This window comes from Triturus cristatus, chromosome 9 (genome assembly GCF_964204655.1).
Source record: "Triturus cristatus chromosome 9, aTriCri1.1, whole genome shotgun sequence".
Classification (NCBI taxonomy): domain Eukaryota; kingdom Metazoa; phylum Chordata; class Amphibia; order Caudata; family Salamandridae; genus Triturus; species Triturus cristatus.
In genome coordinates, this window is record NC_140592.1 from 40,768,360 (window position 1) to 40,777,739 (window position 9,380).

At 43.9% G+C, this 9,380-nt stretch overlaps 1 protein-coding gene across 1 annotated transcript in view; it reads right to left on the reverse strand.

The window, feature by feature from the left end:
* NDUFAF3 (NADH:ubiquinone oxidoreductase complex assembly factor 3) overlaps window positions 1-8,485 on the reverse strand; it is a 29,377-nt gene extending 20,892 nt beyond the window's left edge. Inside the window, exon 1 of the mRNA XM_085624346.1 lies at window positions 8,326-8,485. The gene's annotated coding sequence lies outside the window, so the exon portion shown is untranslated. The remainder of the gene's footprint in view (window positions 1-8,325) is intronic.
* Window positions 8,486-9,380: the final 895 nt, after the last annotated feature.

A 9,380-nucleotide genomic window follows, 5' to 3' on the forward strand; every position in this document is an offset into this window, starting at 1 on the left:
ATGCACTGATAATCTTATGTACTAAGGCAGTTGTGGTATCTTCCTTCTCTAGCTGGTTGCTAGGTATGACATAGTTAGTTATTCTAATGTTGCCATGTATGACATGTACTATCTGTTGGGTGGAAGGTTGGGAAGTAAAAGTTCTTGAGAAGACAGTTGGAGTTGTGCTGTTGTTCTGCTTACTGGTGGATAGGATCTTTCTTCAAGGATTAAACTATTCAAACATCTACATCTTGTTTGAGCATCTTCTTTGGAATATAATACTGGCGTAGTCGGCAGCTGATCACATCCAAGGAAGATCCTAACACAAGACTTAAAGATCAACGCTGAGGCTGGATGATAAGATCTTGCTTGTACTAATTGTTAGTTCAAAGATCTTTCTCTTCAAAAGAAGAGGATCGTATTTCTACTGCTACGAGGGACATTCTTGGTCAGTTTACAACAAGAAATCTTTACTCTAGTCTATGCTTTGGACTGTCACCGTTACCCACTGGCCACTGGCGAAAGAACATCGGTTTTAAAAGGAGGGAGACAACGATCTACTTGCTGTGCTCTGGATGCCGAGGCGCCGGAATCGGAGGAGCTTGCTGTCTGAGGTTGCCTGCGGTGCTGTGGGCGGCGATTCAGCGTTCTGTGTTTCTCTGGATCAGGTTTCTCTGGAAGCGCCGTGAGGTGACCGTTGGAAGTCGGAGCTCCGTTCTTCGTGAGGCTCTCTCTGCTTTGATGACGCAGTGCAACGTTCAAAGGGGATTGGTGAAGCGTGAGCGTCACTCCCGCCGTGTCTACGTCATCGAGTCCAGTGTCAGTTTCAGCGACGTCTAGAGTGCAGAGTTCGTGTTTACGTCAGGCAGCTTGTCAAGGGATTGGTGAAGCGTGAGCGTCTCTCCTGCCGTGTCTACGTCATCGAGTCCAGTGTCAGTTTCAGCGACGTCTAGAGTGCAGAGTTCGTGTCTACGTCAGGCGGCAGCTTGTCAAGGCGTGTGCGCTCTTGCGTACGTTGGAGCTGCATCGTGTTCATCGAGTCCAGTGTCAGTTTCAGCGACGTCTAGAGTGTTAAGTCAGTCACTCTGTTTCTAATTTCGTGTTGGTTTTTGAATCGTTGAAGCGGAGGACAGTTTCACCTGGCTTATGTCCCATTGCTGCTCTTCTGACATTTAGTCCAGGTATTTATCGAAGAGTCTTATCGTCGTGTAGACATTTCGTCAGCGATAAGCACGCTTTTCTGGTGAGCGTTTTGCTGAAAATATTCACGTGCTTATGCTGAGTGGTGCACGCTTGTTTGGTACTTTACATATTTTTTTTTTTAGAATTCGACAGTGACACGCACACTTCTCTTGTGCTTGTTTTGCTATAGGTACACTGCTATACTCTGTATTTGCGCATTATGTATTTAATTTTTCTTTAATGTGCAATTGAAATTAAGGAGTTTTACATAATATAGTTTTATTTTAAAAAGGGGAACATTAGATGTTTGGAGCAATGCAAAATGTTACTGCGGCTCCATTTTTTTTGAGTTCTCCAGGTGAGCCTACCATTAAGTGGAAAAAATGGAAAAAAGTTTTTGAAAGATATGCGAGGGTATGTGGTGCATCATTAAGTGCTGAAAGGAAAACAGCTTTGTTACTTCATTGTCTAGGATCAGAAGGGCAAGATGTTTTTGATCATCTACCAGATTTGCCTTTTAATGAAGCTGCTGGTTTGAATGATTATGAGATCTGCATATCTAAATTGGATAAACATTACCTTCCCAAAGTAAGCACAATTTTGGATAGGTATCATTTTGGTAAGAGGATGCAACGGGAGGAGGAAACGATTGAAAGTTATTTAACGGACTTGAGGAAGTTAGCATCTTCATGCAAATTTGATGCTTTGTTGGATGAGCACTTACGTGATCAGTTCATGTTGGGTTGCAATATGGATAAGGTTAGAGAGGAACTGTGGGCAAGAGATGAACCAACGTTGGATGAGGTCATTGCGGTGGCCAAAAGAATCGAGCATTCTTTGAAGTGTGTGGCGATAATTAGTAAGGATAAGTCTGATGGCACAAAAGTGCAAGCTATAGGAGAGAAAAAGGTGCGACCTGTGATTGAGAAGAAGGTGTTTCCTAGAGTGCAAGATACTAAAGAAAAGCTTATTATTTATTTATTATTATTTATTTATTATTATTTATTATTTATTTATTATTTAAAACATTTATAAAGCGCGACTGTCACCTGGCAGGTATCCTGGCGCTGGTAGCTACTCTTGTGGTTTATTGACGGGGGTGAACTGGAACTGAACCGGTTTTTATAGGGACAGGGGAAAGAGCCAAGTTTTAATACGTTTCCTGAATGGGAAGAGGTGAGGGATATGGCGTATGTCGACAGGTAGACTGTTCCAAAGCTTGGCTGCAGCTACTCGGAACGATCTTCCTCCCATCCTGGCCCTCTTACAGCTGGGCACTCTCGCGAGGCAGGCAGTTGTGGACCTGAGTGTTCTTGTGGGAGTATACCAGGAGAACAGACGTTGAAGAGGTCTGGGTCCTATTCCATGTAATGCCTTGAAGACCAGGCAAAGGGCCTTGAAGGCAATGCGTTGCCTCAAAGGCAGCCAATGCAACTCGGCCAGTGCGGCAGTGGCCGAGGATCTCCTGGTCCATCCCAGAGCCAGTTTGGCTGCTGCCGACTGGACTCGTTGGAGTCTGTCCAGTAGTGTCGCAGGGGATTCAAGCAGCAGGGCGTTGCAGTAGTCACGGCGACTAAGAATAGTACACCTGACTACTAGAGCTCTGGCGGAGGCTGGAAGTAGAGGCAAGACTTTGCGTAGTGAGCGCATAAGGCCAGAGCAAGTTGCGACTGTTCTTGAGACCTGTGTTTCCATGCTTAATTGATGGTTGAGCATGACGCCCAGGTTGCGAACGGTGGTAGCTGGTAGGGGGTTGTTGGAGTTTTCCGGGGGCCAGAACTCAGCGGGCAGAGGGCGAGGTATGCGACTCGCAGGGCAGTACATCACCTCGGTTTTCGAGGCGTTGAACTGGAGTGAGTTCCGGTGCAACCAGCATGCCGTGTCTCGTAGGCAATCATGGAAGGCTTGCAAGGGAATGGAGTCTTCGCCTTCCCACGAGAGAAGGAGCTGAGTATCGTCCGCATAGTTTACTGTGGTCATGTTGTGTGATTTAATTAACGTGACCAGAGGTTTAAGGTAAACATTAAAAAGAATCGGACTGATAGAGGAACCCTGGGGGACACCGTGAGGGACAGGGGAGAAAACTGATTGGAAAGGGGGGAGGGAAACAGCCTGTTTTCTGTCGCTGAGGTAGGAGTGAAACCAGATCAGGGCCGTGCCGTCGATCCCTGCCGATTTCAACCGCTGTAGCAGGATCCTATGATTGACAGTATCGAATGCGGCAGACAGGTCAAGTAAAATGAGGGCCACGGCTTGGCCCCTGTCTGCGCGCATTCGAAGCTCCTCCATGGCCGTGAGCACCGCGGTTTCAGTGCCATGGGCTGGGCGAAACCCAAATTGGAATTCGTCAAAAAAATGGTGCTGCTCAAGGTGTGTTGAGAGGTATGAATAGCATGCCTTCCTCTTTTAGGTGCTTTAGATGTGATAAGTCTGGTCATCTTGCAAATGATCGAAATTGTCCTGCTCTTAATAATACTTGTATTAAGTGTAAGAAGAAGGGGCATTATCCTTCTGTTTGTAGAACCAAACCCACTACAAGGGTTAAGAGAGTGGATGTATGTGAGGATGTTATTGAATCTACGAGTGCAGATGAGTATGAGTGTGGGCAGATTGTTTCGGAGGTGAGTTGTAATGGTAATAAGAAATCATGCCCTTTTGATGAGATCCTTGTGGATGGGATTTCGACTCGTGTCCTGTTTGATTCTGGTGCTAAGATAACAATTGTGTCCAATGATTTTTATGTGAACCAATTGAGAAACAAAGTGAAATTGTTTAAACCTGATATAACGCCAGTTGCTTATGGGGGCGAACCTATAAAATTACATGGGTATTTTGTGGGCATGATTGAGTATCAAGGAAGGATGACTTCTGGAAAGGTGTATGTATCGAAAAAGGGCGATAGTTTGATAAGTTGGTTACATCAGGGTGACCTTGGTGTGTACTTGGATCCCAATTCAGATCCGCAGATATTGCTGAGGGATCCTGTGTGTGCAGTTGGTAAAGGTGATGAGTGTGAATTTACTAGAAAATTGAAGATGCGATTTCCCAGTGTATTCAATGATACTTTGGGTTGTTTGAAAGGGTATCGGCATTTGATTAAGCTTAAGAACAATTCGATTCCTTTTACATCAAAGGTTAGGGGTGTACCTTTGTCCGTTAAGGATGAGGTAGAGAAAGAACTGGAAAAGTTAAAAAAAAATGGAATAATTGAGGAGGTTGAAGGTACTGAGTGGCTTTCTCCGGTGGTCGCAGCCAGGAAGGCCAATGGCGATTTGCGTCTATGTGTAGACTTGCGCCAATTGAACAAATGTGTGATTGTGGATAGGTATCCTTTGCCTAACATAAATGAGTTGTTAGTTTTGCTGGGTGGTGCTAAGGTTTTTAGTACAATCGATCTTACGTCGGCATACCACCAAATTGAATTGGAACCATCATGTCGTGATCTTACGGCATTTATTACTCCATTTGGAACTTTCCGTTTCATTAGGATGCCTTTTGGTCTTGTTTCTGCTTCCTCGGTTTTCCAGAGGGTTATGGACAGTTTGCTTAGAGGTGTGAAGGGCGTATGTGTTTATCAAGACGACATTCTGGTGTTCGGTAATGATGCGGAGCAACATGATGCTCGTCTGGAAGCTGTGTTATCAAAGTTGGCTAGTGGCAATTTATCTGTGAAAATTGAGAAATGTAAATTTAAGTCTGATTCTTTGAATTACCTAGGTCATAACATCTCTGGGAAGGGTGTTAGACCAAAAGAAGATTTGCTTAGTTCGATTCATAAGCTATCTCCACCTACTTCTAAGGATGAACTGATGAGTTTTCTTGGCATGATTGAATATTATGCGAAGTTTGTTAAAGGGTTCTCTGAACACACGTCAGAAATGAGATCCTTACTTAAGAAGGGTGTTACCTTTGTGTGGTCAAGTGAGTGTCAAAGGGAATTTTTGAGTATTAAGGAAAAATTGGCATCTGCTCCATTTTTGCAAAGTTATGACACTAGATTGAGAACCATCTTGACTACGGATGCCAGTTTGAAGGGTCTTGGTGCTGTGCTGCAGCAGGTGGGTTCAGAAGGTGTGAGAACTGTCATGTTTCTTTCTCGTGCTTTGAGGGAACCGGAGTCACGGTATTCGGTGGTTGAGCGGGAGTCCCTTGCAATTTTTTGGGCTGTGAAAAAGCTAAAGAAGTTTTTGTGGGGAATTGACTTTGAAGTGAGAACAGACCATAAGCCTTTGGTGCAAATATTTGAGGAGAAGGGTTTGGATTTGATATCTAGTAGGATTACCAAATGGGTGATCGGTCTTCAGGAGTATTCTTTTTCTGTCAGATATATTCCTGGTGTGGATAATATGGTTGCGGATGTGTTTTCAAGGTTGGTCCCTCAGAATTGTGTTGATGGTGATGAGGTCGATGAAGGTGATGAATGTGTTTGTATGGTTGAACCGCATCATACTTCAGAAGAAAAATGGTCTGAGGAAGTAGCTCTGGATGGTACTCTTTGTGAGGTAATGAAGTTAATGCATGGCAATTGGTTGAGTGCGAAGTGTGGGTCTGATATGACGAGACCTTTTTGGTATGTGAGGAATGAATTGGCGGTTGATGGAGGTATTCTATTTAGGGGTTCTAAACTTATTCCTCCGGTGAAATTAAGGAAGGAATTAGTGGACCTTGGTCATGATAGTCATCCAAGGATTACTAAAACCAAAGAGAGGTTGCGGTCATCTTATTGGTGGCCAGGTATGGACAAGTTTATTGAGCGAGAGATTCGTGAATGTGTTTTGTGTAATCTGAGTGATAAATCTAAGATTCCTAGGGTTCAGCCAATGGTTGTGAGGTCCCGTCCTAAGGCTCCTTGGGATGAGATTTCAGTGGATATTTTGGGCCCTATTAATATTAGTGGTTCCCAGGTTTATCTTTTGGTTGTGATGGATATGTACTCTCGCTGGCCAGAGGTGTTTTTTTTGGTTCATATTGATTCTATGAACATCATTAAATGTTTGAAGAGTTTGTTTGGTAGAGAAGGTTTCCCCAAATCTATGTTGTCTGATAATGGGGTACAGTTTGTTTCGAAAGAAATGAAGGAATTTTTGAGCTCTTGTGGGATTGTGCACAAGACATGTTCTCTCTACCATCCTGAAGCTAATGGGATGGTGGAGAGATTCAATAGGGTGTTAAAGGAGACAATTACTCTAGCGAAGTCTCTTTCTTTGGATTGGAGGAGTGAGGTTTTAAAGAAAGTTGAGGAATATAGAAGAACTCCTCATTCCACTACAGGGAAAACTCCATTCTTTTTATTTCGTAGAAGAATCCCCAACACTTTTTTGGATCCCAGTTGGGTCAATGAGTATGGTGTGAACAGAGGTAAAGAGTATGTGTGTGATGAGGGTAAACTCAAGGTAAGAGAGGATTTTAAAGCTCGTGAGAGGAAAGTTATGTTTGATTCTAGGGAAGGTGTCAAAGCGTTGAAGGTGAAGGTTGGTGACTTAGTTGCTGTAAAGAAACCTGGTCAAACTGGTAATTCAAATCTAAAGTATTTTGATCCTATGACCGTTATTAAGGTTTTTAGGAATGCTGTCAAGACGCAAGACCACCGTGTATGGAATCTGAACAGAGTTGTTATTTTCAAGGGGGCTCATCATAAGTTGAATGGGTCTGTGGGAAGAAATGGGGAGAATTCTTCAAGTGTGAATCCACGCTCTTCTGCGGAAGTGCTCCGACGCTCGTCGAGAGTTGTTACATATCCTGGTTATTTGAAAGACTATGTTTGATTTTGTTCATTTATTTCTTGATTGCTAGGTGTTCTGGTTAACTGGAAGATTTGTATATATATTTTTTTGTTTTTATTTTAGGCGTTTTGTGCCAATGTTTTTTTAGTTTGTTGTTTTGTTATGAGGAAGGGAGATGTGTGGTATCTTCCTTCTCTAGCTGGTTGCTAGGTATGACATAGTTAGTTATTCTAATGTTGCCATGTATGACATGTACTATCTGTTGGGTGGAAGGTTGGGAAGTAAAAGTTCTTGAGAAGACAGTTGGAGTTGTGCTGTTGTTCTGCTTACTGGTGGATAGGATCTTTCTTCAAGGATTAAACTATTCAAACATCTACATCTTGTTTGAGCATCTTCTTTGGAATATAATACTAAGGTGAAACGGTCTGCATGTTTATAACATACACTTTTTGAATTCTGAAGATACTTTATCATATTTTTACACTTTTGCTGCAAGAGGTCTTTACAAATTAAGGAGTTCTTAAAGTTAAGCACTGTTGGAAATCCTAGTTACTTCCTTTAATGTTTGTTAACCTTTAAACAAATGCCTGCCTGTTAATTTGACATCTTTTTGATGTTAGTGCTGAGTTGAGTAAACAGCAGCCCAATGCTGCTGTTGACCAGGGGACTGCATGTAAAGGTCAGGGGGCAGCATGCGGCCCCTGGGCCATATTTTGAGTATTGCTAGGTTAGCATCTCCTTATTGCCATGGACAATCTTGCCACGTCCAGAAGTAATAGCCTTTCCTGACACCTTTGCTGAGGTCGTTATCCATGCATTAAATAAGATCTCCACTGCATTTGGAATTCCAGCAACCGCCTAATTGGTTAATGGGCTACAGTTTAGGACTAAAGGCTTCAAAAGTATTGTATAACACTTACGTGTCCATCACTGTAAAAATCACACTAGGATGATATGAACGGCATCGTCACACATTTCATTGCCTTTTGAAGAAGTTCATGCAAGTTTCCAAATTCACAAATCTACCATGCAGGACTCTGAGACTACTGTGATCCTCGTGAACTGTCGCCTGCTGAGAAATGATACAGGTCAGACTTTGGCTGGCGTCTGTTGTCTCTCTCAAAACAGTGCTTCAAGTTCCTGAGAATCCCAGGCTTCACCCTTCAACTAAAGATTCAGCTGGTAAGCTGTACTCACTGTTTTGGTTCCGGAGCAAATTATGTTGTGTTGCAGCCAGTTGGTGTTAGTGACATAAAGCCTCGACTTATCCTACCAGTCGCCCCCATCTGACCTAGTTCACATGTTGTGATCCTGGGCACTTTACGCCATAGCACATCTCCCGAGTGGGCTGGTCCCTGGTTTGCACCGGCAGGCACAAGTGAGCAGGAGAGCGGGCCCCGCGCCGGGGCAGGGGTCTCCAGGCAGGGGCAGCACTCACCTGCCTCGGTGGGGTGGCCAGAGTGCGGCAGCTGGGGAGGTCTCACTGCAGGCGCCCGCCACGACCCGACCTGCTCATCCCAGCGGCAGAGGCAGCACAGGCAGAAAAACACAGCAGCAGCAGCACAGACTGACCTTCTCAAGGAGAGCGCGGCAGGCTGGCAGAGCAAGAGGAGACTTCCGGGGAGCCATCGGGCGCTGCGGCCCACAGCGGCATCTGCCGGTCAGAGGCGGAACTGCACTGTAGGCTGCAAAGAAATGATGCGGAAACGACCAGGCGATTACACACGGAAAACCGAGGGTTTCCACCTGGGCGTGTGTTTTTTTAACGTGCAGAACCAGTATTTAATTACAAACTATAAAAAACATGTAAGGATGGCGTTTGTTTCCTTTACTGCACATACTACATAGCTGCCACATTTACCATCTCCATGCATGATGCACTTTTCCAGTTCAGATTTTTTCTTTGAATTCTGGGACTTGGAGTTCAATGACCTAATAAAGGCCTGCAGAATTGTTCCTTTATATGGTCATGAAACTCCACATGGACTTGCAATATCCTTATAATGTACAGTAGGGGGTATTTTATCTCATATATAATTATGTTATAATTGTTCCTAAACTCAAATAATGCAAAGTAGCCAAATATTATGCTTGTATACTTATAATTACAAGGAACTCACAAGCGGTTACCTTTAAATAAAAATAGCATAACTATAACTGACTTTGAATGGTTCAGGGCGACTTGGTGGGACATAATTGGTAACAAATACATTTCAGAAGGTGCAAGTATTGGTATGTCCTGCCATTGCCTTGTCAATGCCCATCTTAGTCCTTCTCCTCAAGGGATTTTTCTTCACTTGACAGGTTTGTGGGCCGAGGGCGTCCATAATAATGGATAGCAGGATGGGGTCAACAAAGGGGAATTTGGGGCTGGTTGAACATTTAGGCATCCACCAGGAAGGTGCAGCCCTGCTGTCCCAGGAGTTAGTACCACTTGGAGACGACTTCCTGTGCTTGGCCTATGCAGAGTTGATGTCCATCTTCTGGCCCACA